We start from the raw sequence: 27,171 nt of genomic DNA on the forward strand, positions 1-27,171 counted from the left end.
TGTCGACCTGATGTCGGCCTTTAAAATTCGTACACCATCGTTGCACTGGCACAGTACTACACCGACATGGCCGCTGTCAAACAGCTTCGTTCCCTTTGCAAATTTTCTGTATTTCTGCGCAGGCTTTCCGTCTCCCTCTAGCTCGTTGATCATGTGGCTGTATACATCTGAAATCAACAATAAAAGTATGCTACTTCATAGCGACAACATAACAGCCCTTACATGAGAGAACTGATGGTAGAGCCCTGGACCGGCAATCCAGAAGATGTGGGTTCGAGTCCTACAGCTGGCTAACCTTTTCAGTGACTTTCATCTTTCATCGTTAAGCCCTTACATGCGTATCTTTCTCAGGTAGTTGTAACAACAAAATTATAAAACACTGAAGCTTTCCTTTAATGGTTACAAGCTTTCATGTACCGCAACTCTTGCGATAAAAAGCAAGAAATCACGATCTTACGATATTACACTATGTACGTACCCACAACGTAACGTATGCGCAATAAAAGAAGAGAGAGAAAAAAAGCCGAAATATGTAGTAAGTCGAGCATGGTGGGGACGCACGAGGACAGAAATATCACTCTAAATCAAGCAAATGCACTCACCTGACCGTTGAAGGTTTGGACAAAGCCTCGTGACATCCTTCCATGCGGAATTCATTGCAAAAAGTTTAAAATCGGGGAAAGCGTCTCTGGGTTGCACCGCCGTATTACGTGCGCCGTGTCAACAGGCAGCCGAAAGAGAAGGCAAGCAGTGGCGCGCAAGGTCACGTGCGCCAAGATGGCGGCGCCCAGATAACTCTGCTGTAAACGGTCTATAGACAGAGAGATAATATGTCTCCGGGCTTTGAAGAATTACCGGGGAGGGGGGGGGATATAGGTTTATTGCAAAAAAAAAAAAAGAAACAAAGAAAGAGGGGAAAGGTTAGCCTGGCTCCAGAAGCCGACTTGCTATTCCCGCTTACAAAAAAAAGGAAAAATAAAAAGATAAAGAAAATACGAAAAGAGCGAAAGAAAAGAGGCGCAGTCACAGGCTCAGCGCGAGCCCTGTGTCAGTAAGGAAGCGTACGAGTTCCCTTCCGACGCGTCACTGAATGGGGCGTTGCAGAGGGCCCAGTAGCGTTGTCAGCGAGACCTCCCTCAGCGCTAGGGCAGCTAGCGGCTCCACCAGAGTGGCACGGGGAGCGGCGAACAGGCGACAGTGGAGGAGTAGGTGGGAAGTGTTGCCCTCGGTAGAGCAGGCTGCACATGTAGGGGTGTCAAGCGTGCTGAGTTGGAAGAGCAGTGTTGGTGTTCGAGCCACGCATAACCGCAGACGGTGGATAACAGACGCCTCCCTCCTCGTGATGTTTGGAGGAGGGACGTATTGCATTTTTGGGTCGATGGAGTGCAGAAATGTATTGGGCGAGATGGCACGTTCTATGAAATCTTGGACACAGCGAGAACGCAAGCGACGTATTTGGAGCAGGCAGGCTGACATTGAAAGCGGGATGCTGAGACTCAAGGCAGCCGTGGTATGGGTACGTTTCGCCACAATGTCGGCATGGGTATTTCCGTGCAGCCCGACGTGACTGGGTACCCACTGGAGCCGTACGCTGTGGCCGGAAGCCAGGAGCTCGTTGTATCTGGCAATTACAAGCGTGCGGAGATCGCAAATAGCACTGCACCGGTACGACGCCAAGGTCTCCAATGCTGACTTGCTGTCCGTGAAGATGGACCACGAGTCGGCCTGTGAACCGGATATGGCGTCGAGCGCTTCATAGATGGCTGTCAGTTCCGCTTCGGTGGATGAAGTTTCATGCGACAGCTTGAAAGCCTGCGCAGTGTCACTGTGAGGCATGTAGAAAGCTGCAGACGACGCGCCGTACACAACCGAGCCATCCGTGAAAATTGCTTTACGCTGACCGTGGACCGAGTTCAAATGATCAAGAGCAAACTGGGGCGCAGCGAGGACAGGAGTGTCGTTTTTGCGGGACATGTCGGGAATATGCAGGTCCGTCGGAGGCAGCACGAGGGTCCACAAAGGTGGAGCGTATAGCAGGCGCGACGGAGGGTGCGGAAGAGACTGCCAGTCTGCAAACAGCAGCCCCGAAAGCTGAGTTTTCATACAGTAGGTGAATGTCCCGTAGGTAGTGGGCAGCATGTCGTGTGCGGTACCGCGCACAAGAGCGCAGGGTGTCCATGTCGCGTAGGACGTGGGCTGGCGTCTCCGTTGCCTCAGCCAAGACCAGGAAGATGTCGGTCGTTTTGGGGACACCAAGGCACACATCGAAGGCTTCGCGCCTGGATGTTGAAAAGTTCGCGCTCCGTTGTTGAACTTAGACCGTGCAATACCGGTAAGCTGTAACGCAGGAGCCCTAGGACGAGTGAGGTATGCACCTGGCGAAGGTCAGGGTATGATGGGCCCCAGGACGAACCAGACATGCGGCGGAGGACGTTCACGATGGTAGTCGCCGCGGTAGACAGGGCATTGACGTGCTTGGACAAAGTCAGCTCCCTGTCAATGGTTATGCCCAGGTATTTGTGATGACGTACGAAGGCAAGCTGTTGGCCGTCAACGCGGAGGGGGAATTTGAGGAAGGATCGGCGGGTGAATGCCATGGCAACAGTCTTACTGGGTGAGATAGAAAGACCACGGTCGGAGAGGTAAGATACGATAGTGTCCAGAGCACCTTGCAAGCGACGCTGGATTACATCCCGACGGGTGGAGGAGGCCCAGATGCAGAGGTCGTCGGCGTATATTGTGATGTTGACACAGGTAAAGCGGCCATGATGACGTTGAACAGCAGTGGGCTCAGCACACTCCCTTGCGGGAAACCTCGCAGAACTCTGTAGTGTGCGGTGCCCCCTTCAGAGGTGCGCACAAACAAGGTGCGATCAACGAGGAAGTCCCGAATCCATGCGAGTGGGCCGCCCCCAATACCAGCCTCTTGGAGTGTCGCTGTCATACCGAGATCTTCTCATGGTGCCTGGGTGTTGGATGTCACCATTAAAGTAAGGTTTGTAGCGTTCGTTATAATGAAAAGTGTATGGTTTTATGATGGTTCAATGATAGATTATTTCCTCTGTTGTTGTTTACGTGGCGCCGCTTAGAGTGGGGGGGGGGGATATGTTTATTGCAAAAAAAAGAGGCAGGTAAAAAGGAAAGGTCAGCCAGGCAGAAGCCGACTTGCTATTCCTTGTAAAAAGAAAAGAAAGAAAAGGAAAAAAAAAACAGAAAGGGAGAAAGACGCAAGCGGCACATGGGCAGCAGGGGGGCATGAGTACACGACCGCTCAGAGGCACTCCAGGAGCCCAGTGTCACCCAGGAAGCATATGAGCGCTCTGGTAACAGCCCATTGCTTCTGCCCTACGGGGCCCAGTAGGGTGGCCAAAGACAGGTCTCTGTGCCCCAGGGCAGAGAGACGGTGCGTGAGTGCGGTCCGAGGAGCGGCATATCTTGGGCAGGTCATGAGTAAATGATGGGTGTCGGCGTCGGTGGAGCAGGAGGGGCATGCCGAAGAGGGACGCTGCTTGATCTTGAACAGGAACGATGGAGTACGGGCGACATTCAGGCGAAGACGATGCAGAGCTGACTCTTCCTTTCGAGACAGCCGTAGCGACACACTGAAGGCCATCTTCGGGTCAATGCGGTGGAGGAAGGTGTTGGCTGCGACAGTGTTTTCCATGAAGAGGTGAGTGTCGAAGGAAAGGCGCCGGCGGATGTGTATGCGGCAGACGGATGGTGATAACGGGATGACAGTGTTGCACTCAGCTGCGCCATGAGCGCGCTTCGCTGCTGTGTCGGCACGTGTGTTTCCCTGCAAGCCAATGTGGCTTGGCACCCACTGAAACCACACGGAGTGGCCGGAGGTGACGAGGAGGTTGTGCACAACCAGGATCAGTGAGCGGATGTCAGAAACCACTTGCGAGCGAGGCGAAGACAGTGCCTCCAGCGCCGACTTGCTGTCTGTGAGGACTGTCCAGCTTCCAGGTGGACGAGCGGATACGAGCTTCAGTGCTTCGTGAATGGCTACAAGCTCCGCTTCGGTGGACGACGTTTCGTGGGGAAGCTTGAAGGCTTGTTCGATGTTTTCGGAAGGGAGGAACAGTGCTGCTGTGGAGACTCCCGCGGAGACCGAGCCGTCGGTATATATTTGCAGTCGCTGTCTGTGTAGGGCGTCCAGGTGCTCCAGCACGAGGTACCGCAGGACAGGCGGGGGATGGTCGTTTTTGCTCGTGATGCCAGGGATGTGTGTACACGGTGGGTGTGACCATCGACCACATTGGTGGGGTGTAAGACGAAGTAGACGCAGTTGATGGGACCGACACCTTCAGTCGCCGGACAGCGGCAACGAATGCCGACGCAGGGCAGTCATGGTCGATGTCCCGCAAGTGGTGGGCGGGATGACGAGTAAGGTATCGTGAGTAGGCGCGGAGGGTTTCCACGTCGCGCAGAATGTGTGCTGGGGACTCCTTGCCCTCTGCTAGAACCAGGTATGTGTCTGTCGTTTTGGGAACACCCAGGCAGACGCGCAGGCTGCGGGCCTGGATGTTGAGGAGCTCGCGTCCATTGGCTTTGCTTACGGCGTGGAGGACTGGGAGGCTGTACCTCAGGGTTCCGGTCACCAGGGAGGTGTGGACGAGCTTAAGGTCGGGGCAGGTAGGGCCCCATGACGTTCCAGAGATCCGTCGCAGGACATTGACGAGGACAGACAGCTGGGAGGACAGAGCTTTGATATGTTTGGACCAGGTGAGGCCCCAGTCGATGGTAATGCCCAGATACTTGTGCTGTGGCACGAACTCCACCGGCAAACCTGCAACCCGTAGCGGGAACTGGCGGAATGATCTGGGCGTAAACGCCATGGCGACCGTCTTGGATGGTGAAACAGACAATCCCCGGTCGGAAAGATATTGGACAACATCATCAAGGGCTCCTTGCAGGCGACGCTGAATCGCGTCACGGCGCGTGCCGGAGGTCCACAGGCATATGTCGTCGGCGTAGATGGTGATACTGACGTTGCCTCGGAGGTGAGCTGGTAGGGAGGCCATGACAACGTTGAACAAAAGAGGGCTGAGCACACTGCCTTGCGGGACGCCGCGGCGAACAGGGAAGGATTGGGTGTCCCCTTCCGTAGTGCGCACAAACAAAGACCTGTCCGATAGGGAGTCCTGAATCCACGACAGCACCCGGCCCCCACGCCGGCCTCTTGGAGTGTCGCCACAACAGTACTGTGGAGTACGCTGTCGTAGGCCTTCATCACGTCGAGGAAGACAGCGGCGGTATGTAGGCCTTCAGATCGGGCTTGCTGCGCGGAGGAGGTGACGGCGATGACATTGTCAACGGCAGATCTACCTTGTCTGAATCCGGCCATCACCTGCGGGAAGAAGCCCGTACTTTCAAGGTACCAGGCAAGGCGCGAATGGACCATTCTCTCGAAAGTCTTCCCGATGCAGCTGGTAAGGGCAATTGGCCTAAATGAATCGATGTTGTGTGGCGATTTGCCAGGCTTTAAGATGGGGATTACCATCGCACACTTCCATTCTGTCGGGACGGAACCGGCTACCCAGGACGCGTTGAAAATGCTCAGAAGAGACTGGCGCGCGCAAAGCGGTAGATTTCTGAGCGCCTTGTAAGACACACGGTCCGCGCCTGGCGAGGTATGCACGGGTGCATTCTCCAGCGCAGATTCAAGTTCAGCAAGGGAGAATGGAATGTCTAGGAGAGGTTCGCTCGACGACTCCAGAACTACGGGGATGTCTTTGGATGAGGCTAGTGAGTTGGTGGGGACTGAGGCGAGGCGGTCGCAGTACTCCTCCGCTATTTCGAGTTCCTGACGCCCGGAGGCAAGCGAAAGCGATCGAAATGGCTGGCGCTGAGAGACGGGCACATGAAGCCCTTTGAGCACGGACCACAGCCGAGACAGCGGCGACAGTGAAGTCGCAAAGTTCCGCCAGTGGGTACGTGCCAGTTTAACCAAGTGCCTATGGACAGCCTTCTGTACACGTCGTGCCTCAGACGTGTGTTCGGGCAGACTAGTGCGACGGGCTCGTCGTTCCGCGCGGCGGCGGAGCGCGCGCAGCCTCTCGTACTCCGCATCGACGGCAGTGAACTTTTCCGGTATCCGCGCAACGCTGGTGGAGGACTGCGCGGCACGAACGACTGCTTGACAGAAGTCCCTTTCATTCATCAGCATGGAGTCTGCAAAGTCGGTCTCCAGAGCAGATCTGTAGGACGCCCAGTCAGTACGCTTGACGCACCGTGCGGAGCGCTCCGTTCTAGAGTGCTGAATGTTGACCAGGACAGGCAGGTGATCGCTGCCCATCGTGTCAGCATCGACTTGCCACCTGGAGATCCGCGCAATGGAGGCCGAGGCCACAGTCAGGTCCAAGGAGGACGAAAGGAGAGTCGACTGCACAAAGGTTGGGGGGCCGTCGTTTAAGATATGAAGGTCGTGTTCTTCAAATAGGGCAGCCAAGCGACCGCCACGTGTGTCTGTGCGCATACTTCCCCAGACGACATTGTGCGCGTTGAGGTCACCACAGAGCAGGTAAGGAGGGGGAACGCTATCTAGTAGCGCTGCGATCTCGCGCACATTGTAAGCAACAGCCGGCAGTACGTACAGTGAGACGGCGGTGAACACAACCTCACCCAAGCGAACGGTGCAGCAGGCGTACTCGCCCACTCCTGTGCAAAGAACAGCTCTCTTTACTGCCGGTATGTCGGACCGGACGAAGAGTGCGGCACGGCTTGTCCTGTCTGGGGGGAGCGAGGTGAAGGTAATATAGTTCGACAGGCGGAAATGTCCATTGATGCCACACTCCGAGATACACATTAAAGGAAACTTGTGCCGCCATGCGAACTGGCGAAAATCAGACGTTTTAGAACGAAGGCTTCTTGCATTCCACTGGAAGACTGTGGTCGTTCGGTGCTGCAGGGGAGGGGAGTGCGTTGCTCTTCTGTCCATGCAGGGTGCGTGCGTGCGATCGATGGAGAGGCCAACGGCTTAGGCTACTTAGAACCTTGAGCCGAAGGCAAAGATGGTTGAGATGGCCCGTTCTAGTTGCAAGATCGATTGTGCCTCGGCAATGGCCGCAGATTCGGGGCAGGCTGCGACAATGGCTTTCAGCGCCGCAAAGAGCAACTGGATTACCACTGCAGCTCCGTCGACGCCTCGTGTCCGGTCCACAGGTGGTCGACGGGTACGGGCTGATGCAGCGGGACCGACTGGGGCAGCAGCGCTTGCGTCGGGTGTCACGTCCGACACGGGGTCGGCCTGGGTCGGTAAAGGGGTAAGGGGAGGGAAGTCAGAATCACCCCACGACACTGACTGGTCCATCTTTGGGGCAGGTGTAGGGGGAGACGAGCTTCAGCGACCTTCGCAGACCGCTTGCGCCTACTTCTCCTCTTGCGCTCGTTCTTGCGGACCCTCTCTTTTGCCTCTTTGTAGCTGCTGTTCGAGCGCGAACGCACTCGTGCGATGCGCATTTGCTCCCTGAATCTGGGACAGTCCTTCGACGTAGCCAGGTGGTTACCCATGCAGTTAATGCAGGTGGGGTCGCTCGCCGGGCACGCTGAGCCTACATGCGACTTGCCACAGTTCGGGCAGGCCATCTCCCGGGTGCAGCATGCGGCGACGTGCCCATGCCTGAGGCATTTCTCACACTGGGGTACGCGTGGAAGGTAACCTCGGACCGACATGGTCAGGAGGTGGAAGCTTACGTGCAACGGGGGTTTCGGACCGAGGAAGGTCAACCTAACAGCCCCAGCATCTTTCCGTATCCTCCTCGCCGCGATGAGCGGGGGGTCGGACACAATGGCTTCAGTGATGGGCTGATCCGACAGAGACGTGTCAATCCCAAGGATGACACCATAGCTGGAGTTCGACGGACGCGGCTCGTAGGCACGGACTGGAACGTTGCAGACCCTGTCGAGTCGCAGGAGAGACGCTTTCGCAGATGCGGTAGCCACATCGACTGCAATAATATTCTTTGCGTAGTTGGGTCGGATTTCCTTTATCCTGCCTGGAAGTTCAGACGTCAGGAACTGAGAAAGCTTCAAGAGGTTAATCTTAGCGAGGTTCGAAGATCGGTCCAGGGGCGTGAGGAGCACAGTGCAGTTCTCCAGGGGGCTCACTCGAGCACCGCCGCGCAGGCTGACCTTTCGGGCCCGCTTGACGACTTCCTGGAAGGGTCGTTCATCGTCGGATGACGTTAGCGTAGAGCGGTTCGTTGATCTTTTAGGTGAGATGACGGTGCCAGGGCTCGCAGACGAGTCCGTTTCGCAGCCACTAGCCATTTCCGTTGAGGACCCGCTGAGGGGGTCGTCTTCCCCCTCCATGGCCAGGATGGCACTGGTGGGCCTCCCAGCAAGGTGATGCGAGGCGTCTGTAGACCCCAGACAAGGGGTTTCCCCAGGAAGACGAGAGATAAGAAAAATAAGGGGTAAGGCTGAGAATCAACTAAGGACGGCGGAGCAGAAGAATTGAGCGTGCGTGCACAGCAGAACTTCGTCGTGTAGTCGCTTAGAGTGTTCCTGTGTTCTTCAGCGTTAAGTCTGTGCTATTCACAATATTCGTCATGTTTCTTGTTTTGATAGATTGTTTCGCTATTGTATGTATCTGTTGTTTACGTGTTGGCTAGGAGTTGCAGGTTTGGCTCTCTATTAATGCTAGCTGATGATTGTGATGTTTCTCATTATTTCCTTATGTCTATGCTATTCACTTAATAAGAAATTGATTAATTAAAAGTTGCGTATTGTTGGAATAAGCGACTTATATTCCCTATTGCGCTCGAAATGTTCATAACTGTCACAAAACAGGCCGTACGCCTCCCGTCTTCAACAAATCAGGGCAGATGTTATTAGAGCTGGTTTTTTGGCTAGGAGCATGCTATGGGGTGAAGTTCATTTTTACATATTTTCTGTGTTGGATTCATAAAACAAAGTAAGGTTTGTAGTGTCTCTTAGAATGAAAATTGTATAGTGTTCGATTAGATTGTGTCACGAGGATGATTTTATGATAGTTAAAATGATAGATTATTCTCCTCCTCTGTTGTTTTGATTAAGAATATCTTCTTTGATTAAATGTGGTGTTATAGATTTTATTTCCTCTTGTGTTCGTGTCGTTCTTGTCGTTCGTGAACCATGGTCTTCCAGGGTCTGTGCTGTTCACAATAAATTACATACATCTATCAGAACTTGTAATTAAAGCTGCACTATGGTGGTCACGTATAGGAATACTAGACTTTTTATAATAAAACTTGTAATTTTGATTGTAATCGTATTGGTTAAGAATATCTTCTTTGATTAAATGTGGTGTTATGATTTTATTTCCTCTAGTGTTCGTGTCGTTCTTGTCGTTCGTGTCCCATTGTCTTCCAGGGTCTCTGCTGTTCACAATTAATTACATACATCTATCGGCACTTGTAGTTATAATCCTGTGAGATTCTCTTTCAGATTATTGTTGCTATAATTCAAGTGTGATTGTTGATATTAAAATCTCTTTTTTTAGATTATCCAGTGTGGCCGTAGTATTGTATGCGTTAATGAAAGTAGATTATGATAATAAATGAGATTCTCTTTCAGATTATTGGGGTCCACCGCCGTCTCAGTGTAGGTATTATTGAAAGTAGAATATGATATTAAATTAGATTTTCTTTCGGATAATCAATCAATCAATCAATCTTTCGGATTATTGTTGCTATAATGGGAGTATTATTGTTGATATTAAAATGTATCTTTTTCAAATTATCCAGTGTGGCCGCAGTATTGTACGTATTATTGAGTGCGAATGTAGTTTCATATAATAATAAGTTATCTTTCAGGTCGTTGGTGCGGGGCTCACTAAGTGAACAATTGGTAAGTAATGTGGTTTCAGAATCTGATGAGTTGAAATATTAATAGCGAATAAAATATGTATATTCTTTACATGTGCTGTCTTGTGTTTTTATTGATTCTGTTAAAGGTCGTGAAGGTTTTCGGCTTGGTTTTTCTCCTTCACCTGATTGGCATCACAATTGGCATTACAACTGGCACAATTCCCAGCACTATTGGCTTTAATAAATATATTTCAACTTGTACTTTTTGTGTATGACTCCTCTTTGCATGTTAAAGCCGCGCGGACAACCCTCCGCACACGCGCCGCCCGGGAAAAATACGCGAAGGACTCAGGGGTCAACGGCACAGGGTCCAGGGGTCCAGGTTGCTAACTCTCATCCGGTCTCCTACGACCAGACCATTTACTACTGAGCTAGTTTTTCCGATGGGATAGCTCCTCAATATTCCTGTCAATTATCACGAACTTGAGTAAATTGGGCACGCGCTTCACATTGATGGGGTCAAAAAGCGACCTTTACTTGGTAAATTGTCGAGTTCAGTTCGTAAAAATTGATATAATAAAACGTCAGTTAAACGACATTCACATCAGAAGGTGGCAAAACATAGTAAGAACAAATGCCGTTGACCACGTGATTCTTGGCGGCGTAGTTTTTTATAATAATTCAATTTCTGGGACACCCTGTATACTCAGTCAGTTGTTTGCGGATGCACAATTGCTTCGGAAGTACTGAGTTCTTCACCAGACATCTTCTAGAGGCGATGTGTAGCTGTGGCAGCAGTGTGACGAAAAGTGAACAGGCGTGACCACGGCACTTTCATGCAACGCGTCTTGAAGCAGTCTCGCGATGAACAGGTATTTACGAGCAACTGCACATCTCAAAGTGACGACTTTTGCATATTTTGTTTTTACCATCCCACTCCTTCAATCATCGCACTAAAGGGTTATTTTGGGATGGTTGCGTCTACATTAAGATGCTCGGATGCAGGAAGTGTTCTTGGGGGAGGGGGAGGGGGGGTCTGGTCTACGACAGCATGCTACATACACTGCCTAAGATCAATTGAAGCACTCTGTAGCGACAGAAATTGAGGGGTGGAGATCGAGACACATCCAGTACACAGAGCGTTTTTTGTCTGCACCAGATTTTTTTTTTTCGTGTCATAAAACGCATGCTTTCGGATTGCGGGAAGAGTTGGACGCGCATACGCAACACAGTCGCACCTCGGCGATCTTTTTCGAATTCATTCCCAAGAACCTACGCAAAAGTGTAAAGCAGGCTTCACCTAAATCACTAACCAGTGGTTTTCAACCAGGATTCCGCGAGCCTTATCCTGAGGTTCCGTGATGTGAAAAGCATGCGAGAGTGAAAGCACGCTCGGCGGCTATGTCGCGACGTCTCAGCTTTAAAAATCCCAGGTTTCAAAAGGCACAATAACAAAATCGCAGATTACAGTACCAGCTTCCGTGGTGTAGTGGTTAGGATGATCGCTTTCGACGCCGAGACTGGGAGGTGACGCGGATTGGAATACCCGCACCGGCTGTGCTGTCTGAGTTTTTTTCCTGGTTTTCCGGCAGACTTTCCAGACGAATGTCTGCACAATTCTCCCTGAAGTCGGCCCAGGACGCATACTAACCCCCTGTCCCCCACTCCTTCCTACTGTCCTCTCTTCATCTGTCCACGTATGTACGCCGCTCACGGCCACAGTTGCTCCGCGGCGCTAACACGGAAACAAACAAGCAAACTACAGTTTGAAAGCCTGTATCAGAACTACAGTCCTTCTGAATAGCGATATCACTGAGTGACCTGTCAGCTCGGCGTGTTTTCGATATCGGTCGAAGTAACTTTAGCGAGTGAACCCGAATGACTTCAACATGTTCGTGACATCACTAATACAGGGCGTTTTTTTTTTCGGCCTTTACAGATTTTTTATAGATACGGTTTTTGCTGGTGAGTTATTCGTCCAGGTGGACATTCTCTCTAAGAGTGTATGTAACTACTAGACGGCTAATTACTTAAACCTCATAATTAACTCTTTAATTAAATTAATTATAAGTTCTAAGTAATTAGGGGCTTTCCGGCAAAAGTGAGATAGCAGAATGGGAGACGATCATCATTGAAAGACATTCTATGATTACAAAGTCCTGAAACGAGCACGTACGTTGAAATATCCATCGCCGAATTTCGCTATGCAAATGAGCCGAATCCGTGCGGATCTGGAGCGCGCAGACCGCGCACTCTTAAAACAGAACTTCACCGCATAGCACGCTCCTAGCCAACCGTCATCTGGAATGACATCGTCTGCATCGAACTGCATCGGGTGTATTCTGGGGGGATACGCAAGTGGATACGCTATACTGACTTGTTGAAAACTGGAGGCGTACGCCATTTTTGTGACAATTATGAATTGCATAAGTGTTACATACGAGTTACATAAGTGCATAAGAGTTACACAACGAATTTTAGGTCATTAGTTACTACCTAGTATGCCCTCTTCGAGAGGTCGCCCTCCTGGCTGTATAACGCCCCGTATTGACATCCGGTACAAGGTTCTTCACTGTAAGAAAAATGTCCGTAAGTTTACTGCGCGAGTGACTGCTAACTCTGTTGTCGGCATATATGCCGTAAAAACTATATGCTGCACAAAATCCGTTTGGAGTGCACACTGCACAGTTCCGGACTGTGCTTTCACAGTTTAATACCCCTTAATGTAAGTGGCATTCTTTTCACTTATGGGAGCTCTGCAGTGTGCGCTCCAAACGAATTTGTTGTAATAACTAGGTCACTGCGCGTATGCCGGTGACAGAGTTAGCAGTCACTTGTGAGTTAAATTAGGATGTTTTTTTTTGTTTTTTTAGTGGTGTCGCTTTCAAGGAACTGGACAAGTTTCAGGGTGCAGTTTGGAAAATACAATTTCTCGCAATAAAATTTGTATACAAATATACTTTAAGTGCGCAGCAAAAATTTAGTTTCTTCTTCCTCTTCTTCTTTCTTTTTCTTTTTTGTTTTTGCGAATAGTTTCAGTAAATCTTTCTCTGATGGTGCGGATGCGGCCTCCTCTGGAGCCGATTATGGGGGCTGGACGTATCTTCTCTCCAAAGATGAAGTTCTTCGGTATCCCTGGGGACGGACGAGACTCTCAGACTCAGAGATGAAGACGAGCTTGCAGTTGGCAGACTGGTTTATTTTACAATATTTACAGTTGGAGCTTGGACAAGAAACCGCAGGAAAAGAGTTGAACGACGAGCTCCCGGATCTACTAGCCGCAACTCCCCGGGCCGAGTTATCACGACAGGCACGATGCCCCGTTACATAGGGAGCAGGGCTACTAATAGGTAAAAGTAGCACGTAGCGAATCTCGTTCTCGTACGTAGCCAAAATGTAGCGAACTGGAGGCAAAGCTCTATGTAGCCAAAAAAATATAGCCAGCACTTCATAATTTTTCTCATCTCTAATGTGAGCTGTACTCTGACACGCCAGACATAAACACGGCAAGTGCGTGTGTTTGCCCTCATTGACACGTTGGTCATAACTTGCGAGGGGATACCACGGGCCAGGATACGCTTCCCCGACAGGGTGGTCTGTACGTGCCTAAAGCAACATATTGTAACTCACGTAAACCAATGCTCCGATTTCGTTTACTGTACATAGTGTGAAATAAAGGAGTCTGTTCTCGAAGCTCGAAGTGTGAAGACGTGTTGTCTCGACTCTGCGTCCCCTCGGCCAGAGCGGGCCCTGGGCATAAGTGCCCTACGACGACAACGAAGCTTCGTATTTCTTTTTATACGCACGAGTTACGCGTACGACGGTTGCGAAGCTTGCACTAATTTCTTCTCATGGATCAACATTTCTCATCTCTCCGTCCTACAGCAACTTTACTTACTAGCCTAAAAAAAATTCCCGAATGATACGCATAGCCAAAAGTAATCAGTACCGAATACTGATCAAACACCTGTGTCTGTTCTGGTTTTAGGCAATTATTTACGTAATTCCTGATAGGAAGGCCTTCGTCTTCTTGCGGAGCACTTGCGCTCCACCGGTCTGGTGACGGCTCTCTGAAAGTGCTCCCCCCATCATCATCCCATCATCCGTTCCCAATGCGCAATAGGGTAGTGTACCGCCTCAGTGGCGGTGAATCACCCACCGCATCATCATCCAATGTATGTGTGTGTGTCCTGATCATAGATCGAGAAGTTACCCGTCAAAAAGAACTCGTTACGAGTTAAGTTACCGTGTGAAAAATGTAACTAAGTTAATAACGAAGTTCTTCAGCCTGAAATGTAACTCGCAGTTACGGAGTTACTTAAGAAAAGAACGAGTTACTTCCAAGTTACTTCGGACACAAAATAGCACTACACAGGTGCAGCGCGCGTGAGCAGTTGATTTAGACCTTGAGTTGCCTGCGGAGGAGTGACACACGCTTAGATCGTTTTCGTTTATGTCCAACAAGTCGAACGCTTTGCATCTTACTCCATGTGGGCGCAGAATGGTTCAGCTTCATTTCAATGGCAGCGGTTCCTCCTCCTGAATAGAATACTGTCATTGATTGAATATCACGCTTTTAGGGCATAAAGTGCCACGAAAGAACCGGAGAGAAAGCAAGAAATATGTGGACGTGAGTGAAAAGCGAATTAAAAGTAACTTGGAACTTAGCTTCAGTTATTTTGGCAAAGTTACCTGAAAAAGAAACGCGTTCCTCTGAAAGTTACCACGGCGCAAAAGTACCGAGTTAAGTTACAAGTTACAAAAAAAAAAAAAAGGAACTTAGTTACAGTAACGAGTTACTTGTAACGAGTTACCTCGAACTCTGGTCCTGATAGGAACTAATTATTGTCATTAAAATAAACTTGCTGTTTCTGAGAAGAAATACATGTGCGAGGTGTCACCACTCACGTGAAAGTATGTATTCGTTATTCATTCATTATTTATTAGGCACATTGCAACTTTGAAACATAGTGGGACGAGGCACTTCATGGGCGTTTATGATAGTCTTCAAAATGCTGCCCGCCTTCTCCTTCTCCGTGCAGTGTGTCGTTGTTGGACGTAGTTGAGAAAAGGGCATGCTTAAAAAAAATTGTGCATCTCTCTTTTCTTTGTGCTTCCCGGGACTCAGGAGGACCTGGAGGTGTAGCCAAATACAGCCAGGTGAAACGGAAAGTATATAGCCAAAGTTGACTAGCCAAGTCTGGCATCCGGAACGCCTTCGGCCTCGCCTATTATTTGAGAACTCAAGTTTTCCCACCAAAATTCGTTTCTGCTGTCGTAAGAGCAGTGCGATTAGCTTTTAGGGCAAATTTTAGCTATTACGCGAACAGTCTAGCTCTCCCACGCCTGACTCCCTTGTCATTCGTGCAATGCATAGTCATTAGCGCGGAGGCCGCCGGTTTAAAATGGGGCACATATATTCTGCGATATGTCACTATGTGTCTAAAAGCAACAATGTTGAACTCTTTCAACGTGCTGGACACGATACTCGCTCTCTTCACATTCTCTCCTACATGTTTCCTCACATGCACAAACATACATACGACACAGGACGAGGCTACTTTCAATCAAGAATAATACGTCTCACGAAAGACGTGTGTGTACCTGGTGTACCTGTCGTGTAGCGACAGGGTAGGAGACAGTAGCAAAGGAACCAATCTCTCCTGCTTTCTCTGAAACATTCATTCATTCATCACGGAATGCATGCGCTTTATTGGACAGTAATCGACTTGTCCTGTTACTCGCGATGTGATGTGATGTGATAGAAAAAAAAAAGGGGGGGGGGGGTTAAGTCACGACAAAGTCAGACTGGCTACCCCAGACCACTTAGCCGCAGTTAGTTGAAAAGAAAAAAAAAGGCAAAAAGAAAATCTAGTAGTTGGGGGGGGGGGGGGGGCGGGAGACAAACATCCAGAACTAGTGGGAACACTTGTCACAAACCAGGGACCAGAAAGTGTCACTCGTGACCAGTGTGTATTACTCGTGATACTGCACACGTCTGCAATTAGAAAAGCAAAGAGAGCCCTGTTACGGGAGGCGTTGACACATGGTTGTGTGCATTTCTTTTGTGCAGATGTCCATTTCTGATGGTATGGGGTGGGTAAGTAGCGGCCACTTCCTGGCAGTCCCGTTCCGCCTAACGCCGGTCACACGTCGCCTTAATCCGATAATTTCGATTAGACGAAACGGGAGTAGGCGCAAGGGGCCTTGGTATATTGACGAGAGCGCGATGTCGGCGTAGTGTAATTGAAGACTTATGGGTGATAATAAGTTGTATTGGGATTGTATTGCACTTATACCATTATTGCCCGTAAGTGTTCAATTGGTAGAACACCTGACCGACGGTCAGAAAAGTGTGGGTTCGAATCCCGCCACCGGCACTCGCTGACTTTTCGTCAACTGCAGTCTTTCGAAACAAAGCCACACAACCAAAAATCACGGACGTTGTCATTCATTCCACTATTAGCACTCGTACTTTGGGTATGTTAGCGAACATGCTGCAAGACGGTATATGATTCCCTTTTGCTGCTCTAGTAGATAGCATCGCGTAGTTGCAAGTTCCTGCAAGCGCCAAAAGGTGCGCAAGGACCTCATGACGTCGCGTGCCCTTCGCAAACTTCAACGGCGGGTCTCCGTCCCCGTGATACACCATTCTTAGAGGCACTACAGTTAATTGTTTGGTAAAGCGACATGGTGGCGACGTCAGAGAGCAGTAACCATGTGTCTGACGTCGCCGAATAACGCGGTCCCAGAGATTCGGACATCACTCTGGGTGAGTTCACGCAGATGCTTAGACGAAAAGCGTTGTCCTGCATCAGATACCCATAGAAATCACCCGCTCAGGAATGCATAAATATGTGCTAAACGCCTTCATGTCTGTTCCAGGCGACGAACCACGGGTCGTGTGCAACAGTTTTTGGTTCTCGGAATCAAGGCAACGGACAAATATGAGGTAAGCAGAGGGAGAGCTCTTTTTCGTCACGTGTGGCAAACAACCCTAGGTTGTTTCTTTGAAAAGATAGCTGGAGTGTGATGACGTAGATAGCAACAGGAACCAATGAACAGGCCCGGTATGAAAGGCTGCAGCAGAATGGCTCCTATCGCCGTGACCACGTTATTTCCAGTGTTTTCGCCCCGAGCGCTGAACAACGAAGGCGGCGCTGGCAGTCTGCTTTCATTCTTTCTTTCATTGTACAGCCCCAGGCTGTCCACGTGAGGGCTCCGCAGTCGGCTTCCTTTCGTTTCCGCCAGATATGCCCGCGGCCAGAAAAGCAGTCTTTCCACGTTCCCTTTGATCTTGCATATTGCAAATAAAAAGAGCTTTGCTTTCCTTCTCATTCTGTCTTCTTTCTCTCTAGACCACTCTTCGATCTGAAGAGGTTTCGGCCGTGCATGATACCCTTCACGTTGCTCAGAGCGCTTCAGGCTTCCAACTATGCCCGAATAACTATCATCATAATAAGCAGTGGAAGCGTTTTGGTGGCGAAGGCTGCATCTCGATTCAGTCCCCAAGTTTCTTACAATTTATTCCCAGCGTAAGAGCGCTGAATGTGCGTGCCGTCGAACAAGCGTGGGTAGTCAGTATCTTAGCGGTAATTTAGGGCGGACGGTTCACCTGCAGTTGTCTTGACGAATGTGTTAGGAATGAACAGCTTCAGGCTGCAGAAAAGTTGGTGCGGTGGCTATGTAATAAGTTTTACGCGTGGGAAGTATACTCGGCGTTTTCAAAAAGGCTCATTAGGAATAATAAATGTTTACTTTTGTTACGCTTTATGGAACTGGAGGGTCAAAGCTACAGCGCTAAGAATCTAATTGGCGCAGAGGTTCGTCACGACAAATTAAATATGCGACTAGTGTCCTTTGTGATGTAGCAAATCAACGGAAGAATTTACGTGCGTTTAAAATACAAGTCATCCACATATACTGTTCTTTATTTGCGTAAATATTGGATGTATTGCTGAAATTCAACAATAATCAACGCTACTTTTAGTTAGGTCGTAATGCCTCAACACCTAACATGACACATTGTCCATGCCAAATGGAAGTTTGTGCTTGGTGACTCGAAAAAAACTGGGCAAGGAAAAAATAAAAAAGTAAAGGGAACGTACAACAAGTTCTCAGACACGCCGTTTAATGACAACGAGAACCTATGTACCCGACAACTTCATGAGAGATGATAAGAGGGACTGGGATCTTACGTCAAGTGCGATACAAGTTTGCGCCTTCACGCGTGGGAAGAGGAGCTCCGAGCTTGTCAGCGGCAGAGGTCGGTACTTGTGACTCCCGCTCGCTCGTGCCCACTCATTCATCTCTCCGTTTGCTCACCTATATACTGGCTGCCATTACGACACTGAACATGATTGAACATGCCCATAAGTGAACGTGCCCATGAGCGAGCTCTGCCGGACATATTCGTCGAAAAGGCCACGTTGCTGAGTGTAGTAATGCAGGTGAGACTGCCCTTTGCTCGTGATCTAGCTTAAACGTTCAGGATATAGAGGACTTCATGGGCCATTGTGATGGTCAGAATGATAGCGTGGAGAGGAATCCACTTAGTGGTTCTCGTTCACCTGATGTGCATAACGCCCACAACAATCTGAAGTCTTTCGTTATCCGCTCAACTCGGCGCTCCGTTTTCTCAGTCATGCTCACTCACCTCCCGCTCAGCTTTGCGTTTGCTAACTCATGCTCAGCTCATTCGCCACATTGAGCATGAGTAAGTACGCTGATGAGAAAGTTTTTCGGAGACTGTATATTCGGTGGTACATATCTGAAGACTCGTACGAGAGCGTTGCTTTCGGAAGTTGCAAGGATCTCCTCGCCGATGAAGGGAATATCCACTGCCTCAATCAAGCGCCGTTTGTGGTCTTATAATGACCTCTATCGGTACTTGCGCCAATCGGTGTCGGCCAATACGTGTTGAGTCGAAGAGCTACTTCTTCAAGTACTTGAAGATTCAGATGGCGTGCCTTGTCCTATGAAGGTTTTCTTGCTGCCGGAGTCGAGGACCTCTTGAATGTACAGCTTGGGACAAAAGTTCACGGAACACGACACTAGCGTTTTTCTTCATCGGAGCGGCCCCCCGCTACCTATCTGGGAGAGATAGAATAAGAAACGGGTGACCGGCCATAGTGTGTCCGCCCCCTGTTCGCTGCTAGGGTGTTGTCCCAGTGGAGAAATGCGACACCCCGGTGTTCCGTAAACTTTTGTTCCAAGCTGTACGCAGAAAGGATGTCAGCGATGGCCCGTGCTCGAGGTGTCTGTAGCAGTACGATCACACCATCCTTCCATTGCTTGAACTGGCTTCCTTTATTTCTTTACCTTAGTCGAGGCGTGTGAACGTCGGTTAGGGTCACACAGAGAGATCACGTGTCTACCACTACTCGTGGAACACGTACACCTCGTAGTCCTTGGCGCGGCATTCGCATCTTTCGGAAGCCAATACAGCCATGTCTCGCTTATCCGGAGTTTAGATATCCGGAAAACTAATTATCCGGACTTCATTACCGGGAACGAACCTGCTACCATTGGATTTTGTATCGGCTATCCGGAATTCGTTATCCGTATCCGCACAGCAAGTACAGGGACCAGCCTTCCAGGACCTAGTTCATTCTGATTCGCTTACCCGGAAAATACTCCCCTTTCCTGACTCCCCTTTCTTCAGAGGTCACTCCCTTTTGGTTTGTGTGGGCACACGTAAGAGATGGTAAAGAGGTGCCCTGTGTCCACCGGGTGCAAGAAATCCACATATGAACGTCAATGTCCAGGCTGTCTAAAAGCATCGCCTGTCTTTTGGCCTAAAACATTTGCAAAAAGACATGTGCGCGAACCAACTATCTGAGCCATTACCCTTCTTTCAGCAGGGTGACGCAGCGGGTGCCGTGGCTGTGACCGAAATTATGTCACACGCGTGCCTACTAATTTCAAGCAGCTCACTTCGCATGAATTTTTGAAGGAACGATCTGTTCCTTGTTTTCTTTTGTGGAGCAATAAAGAGGTCTCCCAAAATTTTCGGGTTTCCCCGGAAGTTTGCTTGGTTCGGCTATCCGGAAATTCGTTATCCGGACGAAGAGGGACGACGTACTCCCGAGGTATCCCAATAATCGACACATGACTGTATTTTCTTGATTCGCTCCAGAACAATGGGTTTATTGCAGTTCTCTGCCTCATGCTCTTGTAAATTGCAGAAAACTCGTGGCGAATTACACTGGTTGTTTACGCGCAGCGCAATACAGTGTGCCAGTGAGGTAAAACGTAATTGGAGTACGCAACCCATCGAAGAAAAAGCCAGCCAGCCAAAAGTCCACCAGCTCGCCTGCTTTTATGCTATTTTATCAGTACTTGGAGTAGATTGACACGTCAGGTGGGTCAGCCTTTGTGTGTGGCGACATGCTGCACGTGCCGCAGAGTGGGACTGCGGATAATTTCGACCACCTGGTGTTCTTTTTCCGTGCGTCTGCAATATTCGACACGGTGCAGGAAGCAATGCCGTGTGCCGGTGCGAGTTGAGCGTATAGAAACGAATGAAGAGAGATCTGAACGACCAATGAAAGGCGACGCACATTGCACTGAAGTGATCATTGCAGCATACTCACTTAAATCAGCGAGTGTAATATTTTCTGCACTGCCGCGACCAGTGGAATTCGTCATGAAACTTGGAACTGCTCATGAAAGGGTTGCAAAAGTGTTAGAAAAAATAGACATATTTTTCTGACATATCCTACCTCACTGCGTGTGGGTCAAAATATAAATGGGATGGTGAGGAAGGAGATGAGACATACACACGCGCACACTCAGATGACAGAACACACACGCACCACCACCAACAAAAACTACATGAATGACGATGGGATGAGGTGATTCACCGCATCGATTGCGGTACCATGGCTCAGTGAATGTGGGATAATATATGAGTGGGATGGACAATGAAAAAGATTAGGCATACACACACGCACACACACACATGACACACGCAAATGAGATATCACACACGCGGGTGCGTCGTAACTGATGGGGATATAGTTCATCCGGTCGGCCACCGGGGATGTAGTGCTGTGAAGACCACATCTCCGCATTTATGCCAAAAGCTCTGAGGTCCGAGGAGGTCATGCAGGCTGGTAGACGTCAAGAACTGATAGAATGATTGAATGCATTGACGGTGCTGCAAGGGGTTAGAACAAGGACCCAAGATTGCGGCAAGGCTGAGCGGCTTGTTGTTTATACATCTGTATTGTATTATTATTGTATATATGTTTATTGTATTATTATTGTATATATATTGTTTATACATCTGTATTGTATTGTATATATGTATTGCATTATTTTATACCCGTAAGTATTGCTCTCTTCGAACTGTATAGAAGGCAGTCGATGAGGACGTGTTGAATGCTTGCCACCATGCCGCAGTTGGAACACGAGCCGGTTGAAGCATACCCTATAGTCTGTGTCTGAACTGCAGGGTGAAAGCCACACTAAAGCGAAGTCTATGCAGAAGAGAGGAGAGACCGCAGGGCAAACGGCCTGGGAGGGAAAACGACAACGTTGGGTCTACTGCGTACAACAAGGACCTCTCTGTAATGTCCCGGCGGCGTTGTTGCGCCACCATTGGTTGTATCATCGCCGAAAAGAATGCCCTCCTGTCGGCACAGTTCCCCCTCAAGTCGGCCCAGGACGCATACTAACTCCCCTGTCCCCCACTCCTTCCTGCTGTCCTCTCTCCATCTGTCCACGTGTGTACGCCGCACATAGCCACAGTTGCAAAGAATGCCCTCCTGTCACCACGGGTCAACATATTCGGCACCCCCGCCTGGCATTGTCTTGTAGCAGCAGCCACTCTGTCAGCCTCTACATTTCCATTTACTCTAGGGTGACCTGGGACCCACTGAAAAGTGATGGAGTGACCTACGTCGCACAGACGCTTAACGTCGCTGAGGACGTCTGTGGCAACTGGAGCTAATGTACCTCGCGCACCCTGTTCTCTATGCACTGCAGGGCTGCACTGGAGTCCGTGTATACCACCCACATTCGCAGTGTCTCGCGCAGAGCATACCGTAGGAACGACAAGATGCCGTAAAGATCTGCGGACGTAGAGGAAGTGCAGTGTGCCAGGCGATATCAGTGAGACCTTTGGACCGATGAGATAACTAAGGCCGCTGATGAACTTACAGGTGTAGAGGACCCGTCGGTGTAGACGGCAGTATGCTCAGCGTATACGCTTAACATAATGCCCAATGACATCTTACGAAGGACTGACGGTGGCACTTGCTTTTTTCAACGTTGAGTCGCGGAATGCTGGGGGAGATCGAGGGCAATGAGAGCGACCACGGGGAAAACGAAGACACTGTTAGGTTTACTACAAACGAGGGAAACTTATAGGCTGCTTCCGCAATGATTTTGTAGATGTTGCTGTGCTTGCGCCAATGAAGTTTTGCTACCAATGGATGAAGGCGGTGATGAGCTATGAGGCGTAAGTAGTGACGTGCAGTGTCCCTCGTCCTGAGGACTTCAATTGGTATTTCATGAGCTTCGGCTATGACCATCCGCGTTTCCGCGGCTCTGGGAGACGCCAAGACAGATCCTCAGACAGAAGACAGACGCCACTGGACTTGTGTCTCAGAAATACCGTGAAGAACAGGAAAGCTATACACAAGTGTACCACAAACAAGAGCCTTATGAACAGCCAGGAGTGACTGTTCATCCGTACCTCACTTGCGCCAGCAAAGTGACGAAGGACGGAGGTCCACCGCTGAACCTTTTTGTCCAGGTGATCAATGTGTTTTTTTTTCAGGACAAGTTGTAGTCGAGGACGACACACAGGAACGTGTGATGTTTCACCTGCTTGATCGGCGATCTAGCAAGAAAAAGCTGATAATGGTGCATATGTTCCCTTGTGAAGGCGAGAGCTGTGGATTTGTTCCCCGATGCCGGCTTCGGTGAAGTACTGCATAATTTTGTCCAGTGAACTCTGCAGACGAAGCCGAATCGCAGGTCTTGATTTTCCAACTGTCCAGATGCAAACATCATCAGCATACAGGGAGATCTTGACCTTGGAGGACACACCAAGTTTTTGTTCTATAGCCACTCAAATCCTGATTGTTATTACGTTGAAATACTCGATCGTTACCTCGAATTGAAGGAACTATTTATTAAAAATACGTTTCAAATGCGCACACTCCTTCATTGGAACAGGTAGAAAGGACCGGTTTATACGCTCTTATTTATCGCATTTCGAACATCCTGAATAAGAGCTATCACGAGTTACACTGGAAAACTTTAGTGATAGTAAGACATCATTTGGTGCAGTTCATCAATACGAAAAAAAGGTTAACGACGGCATCAAAGCATTCGTCTGTAATATGTCCCTGTGTTTCTGTAGAATCATACGCTTCACTGCTTCACTTCACTGCTTCACTTCAGAGCTTCACTGCATAACACGCTCAGAACCAATAACCCACATTTGGAATAATAACTCTGCCTCCTGATTTGCTGAGGACGATGGACGTACGCCATTTTTTGTAACAATGTGCTACATGCAAATTGAGAAATGGGGTACGTCTTCCATTTTCAACAACAACAACGTAGATGAATGGATGATGATGACGAGTGCAGGACCCTACCCCATTCCAAAAAGGTTCTCATGAAAGGATGACGAGGGAAGGAAATCCCTACAGTTCGTGAAGGAGGCCGGTGGCCCTCAGAAAGGAAAGAAAAGCGCCAAGTGCACGGCACTGATGTCCAGGGTTACCCCATGGGCCGAGAACTTTGCAGATGTTGAATGGCCTCTGATCCAGCATTTCAAGTTGACATTTAAAGGCCCGTCGCTGGCGTACGTACTGGCTGCAGTCTTCGAGAATGTGTCGGATTGTTGCCGGGAAACCACAAGTTGTACACAGCGCCGTGTTGCTGTGGCCCAGCCTATACTGGAGTGCAGAGGTGAATGCGACGCTAAGTCGTAAACGACGCACGAGAGACGTAAAGAGGAGAGGGAAACCGCCTGGCATAGGCGCCGACTGCGGGGGGGCGCGGCCTCCCCCGGGAAGTCCGCTAAGAACGGGTTAGTTAAATCTCTCCCGGACCTACAACCAGACAACAACGTGAGAGTGTTCAGCGTTTATTCTCCCAGTTCCAAGTCCATGCTCGAACTGCCAGTCTGTTCCTCAGTTCTCTTCCTCGTCACCTCGCCACGAGCAGTCCGTCGATGCCAATGCCTCGTCGTCGTTGCTGTTTCCCGGAGCTGACAACATGACACCTCCCTCCTTTCGAGTATGAAACCGTGTCCACGTTTCATGTGTGCTGATGAAGGCTGGCGAATACACATGAGGCGCACGAGACACTGCGGACTTAGAGGCGACGTGACCCTGAACCGGTTAGCACCTCAACTGATACGTTCCACGAACGACCAGTATATAATGTACATAAAGTTAAACCCCAAGAAGCAAAAGCAAACCACAGTTGACATTAACGTTATACTAAAATCCCGCAACCGTCCCGAGCAGGGAGCACACGTTATTTCAAACAATTAAACCCTCGACCACTGCATACATTTCTCCAACCATCGGCCCGATCAAGTGCACGACCTCGACAAGAAATCGGCAGCTACATTAACCTTTCCCCGAATACCCAAGCGTCCAGCCGCCCGGGTTCCCGCACGACTGCGCACGCCTCGCGCTCGATCGTCGTGCCTGAGCCTGGTGATGGAGTCTTTGTCCTTGCAGATTTGTTCCCTCTCTAAAGTAGTTGTAGTCAACCTGCACGTCTGACTGCTTGTGGACATGAAATATCTCAAATGTACCGACATGCTTCCGTCCAACCACCTGACGATCCTGGCATTACCCCGCGGCCTTCGATTTTCCATCTTGCAGTTGTCACAACGCCACCGTACCGTATTTTCAAGCTTGAGCCTAGCTCGTTCTTTGTCCAGTACTTCGTACCCTTCAGCTGCTTTGACGTACCGCCGTGGGTCGTACGCTTGTTAAGGTTCTAAGAGGAACCACTTCTGCCCAACGTGTGCAGAGGTCTACTAAGCACAAGGCGTAACGATGACCTCTCGCGGACGCCGGTTCCAGCGGACCTATGCAGTCTATATACACGCTTTGAAACGGTTGTTCCGGTCTGGTGAGCGGGGTGATTGGAACACGATCCGATACGCGGGGGTGGGCAAACGTCTGACACCAATGACAGCTCGCGCAATATTTGTTCACATCTGCTACTAGCGTTGGCCAATAGAAGGAACTCCTTATCCGGGCTCGCGTTTTCTTTCTTAATAAATGGCCTTCAATCGGCCTGTCATGCGCTAACTGTAAGACTGTCTCCCTCCGAGACAAGTCCAAGTTGCATTTGTCCTTTACCATTGACATCTTCCATATGAAAGAGCACTCCATTCTCAATGAGCATGCCATGGGTCTTGCTTCGGGCTTGCTCCCACGCGTCCGAAAGGGACATGTCTTCCCGTTGCTCCCTGGCAAACTGTAATCTGAGGGTTCTGCCCATTCGCCCGCTACCCCTACACTGTTTGCTCCTACAACTGCGCCGGCTTCCCTTGACTCCTCCGCTACGCTGTCTTCCAATTCTACGTGCTCACCCATCGTGGTCATCCCTGCACCTGCATCCACCTGGCGTTCTATAGCGAACATCTCTTCCGCTTCAGATTTGGCCCTTCGGACAACCCTGGTGAGCTCCTCGTAATCTTGAGGCGTGATCAGGGCACCGACGTCGTCCGACAACTCACTGGTAACCGCACACAAGATCCTCCATTGAGGAGAACCTTCCACTCCCCCATTCTCCCCTTTCAGCGCGATATCCAAATATCGCAGTTCTGCATCAACCGGATCTCCGAAAGCACCCTTTAACTGTACAACACCCCCCGCTTGTGCCCAACACTTCGCTGGCACATCTCTCGGGTGCACCACCGTTACATCCGCGCCGGAGCCTACTCTGGCTGTGACCGCTCTCCCTTCTATGGCAATGTCCACCCAGCCCGCACGATCCCGCACTGTTCCGTCTGTACCCTGGAACCCGACCTTTGCGACTAACCTCCGTGGACCATCCGCCCGGGATACAGACCGTTGCCCCTCCGATCCCCGCTGAAGCTCCGGGCACGCCCTACGCATGTGGCCGGACCTCCCGCACTGGAAACAGCGTCTCGGGTTCCCATCGTCACTGTCCCCTGTCCGACGCGGTCGTGCGGTATCCCTGTCCGACCTAACATGGCCGTTCGGATAATCTCGCGTGACGCCACCACGTCTTCTCGCGTCAACTAAACCCTGCCACGATTCCTCGAAATTTTCTGCGGCTGACACCAGCTCCCTAGGACGTAGCCACTGATTCACTTCACCCTGCAAGACAAACCTTTGCATTTCCGCAGACATTTCCTCCTTCAGTCGGTCTGATAACATTAATTTCTTAAGGTCATCCAGCGTCTGGACACCTCGACTGTCCAAGTAATACCTGAACAACGTCTCTACCCTAGTGGCAAACTGATTCCAAGACTCATTCGTCGTCTTCGTAGCGCTGTTAAATAAACGCTTGTACGTGTTCGCTGTTAGCCTTAACTCTAAGAATTAATGTCTTCAACTGCCCATAGGTTAGGATTTCTGCGGCCGTCTGGGAAGCCACGAAAGCTCGCATCCGCTCATTCAAGAAAGGGAGGATCACAGCGCCCTGCACAGACTCCGTAATTTCCAGGGAATTACATAAGGTGTCAGCACTCCGAAACCATGCTGGCACCAATGCATCCAAATCGGGCATCGGGGGCAAAGTAGCCCGTAGTTCTGCTGCGTACTCGCCCATGCGCCTTCGCGTACCTCCAGCCGCGCTTTCCCCACGAGCCTGCACCTCTGTCTGCACTGTCGCCAACCTTAACCTTTGCAACTCAATCTGCAACCTAAGCGCCTCCAAGTCCCTTCGATCCGCCCCCAGATCAGCGGTTGCATTTACCATCTCACCACTACTCTGCCTCACAGGGTCTCCGCGCATGCTGTCCTGCTCAGAGTCGGTCAACCCTTCCATATGTCCAGGAGACAATGGCGTCTGATGTGCCCCTTCCGGCACGAGATCCCTACCCTGTTCTGTCCTTTCCATTCCCCTCGTCCTCACCATTGACCTGGTCCTTCGGGAGAAAATCAATTGAGGTTCTCACCCGTCCCTGGACTCGCCACCTGTCCTCCACTGCAAGAATTCTGCTGCTGCAACCGATGCCACGCAGCCCACGGTGGTTGCCGTTGCCTTAGATCGGTAGGCCAGATCCGCCGTCCGATCCGCCGTGCTGCCGCTGCTTCGGAGTGATCCGAGTAGTGATGTAGGTTGGCCGGACCACTCCGTCCACGTGTCCTGCCAGGAGCGTGAGGTTGGGTGATCCTGTCGGGAATCCTGTCGACTG

General features: G+C 50.1%; 1 long non-coding RNA gene across 1 annotated transcript in view; it reads left to right on the forward strand.

Moving 5' to 3' along the window:
* Positions 1-27,171, forward strand: part of LOC135398471 (uncharacterized) — a 117,142-nt gene that overhangs the window by 11,467 nt on the left and 78,504 nt on the right. Inside the window, exon 2 of the long non-coding RNA XR_010424105.1 lies at positions 16,680-16,746. This is a non-coding gene — a long non-coding RNA (uncharacterized LOC135398471). The remainder of the gene's footprint in view (positions 1-16,679; positions 16,747-27,171) is intronic.

Source organism: Ornithodoros turicata, chromosome 1 (assembly GCF_037126465.1).
Source record: "Ornithodoros turicata isolate Travis chromosome 1, ASM3712646v1, whole genome shotgun sequence".
NCBI classification, from domain to species: Eukaryota; Metazoa; Arthropoda; class Arachnida; order Ixodida; family Argasidae; genus Ornithodoros; species Ornithodoros turicata.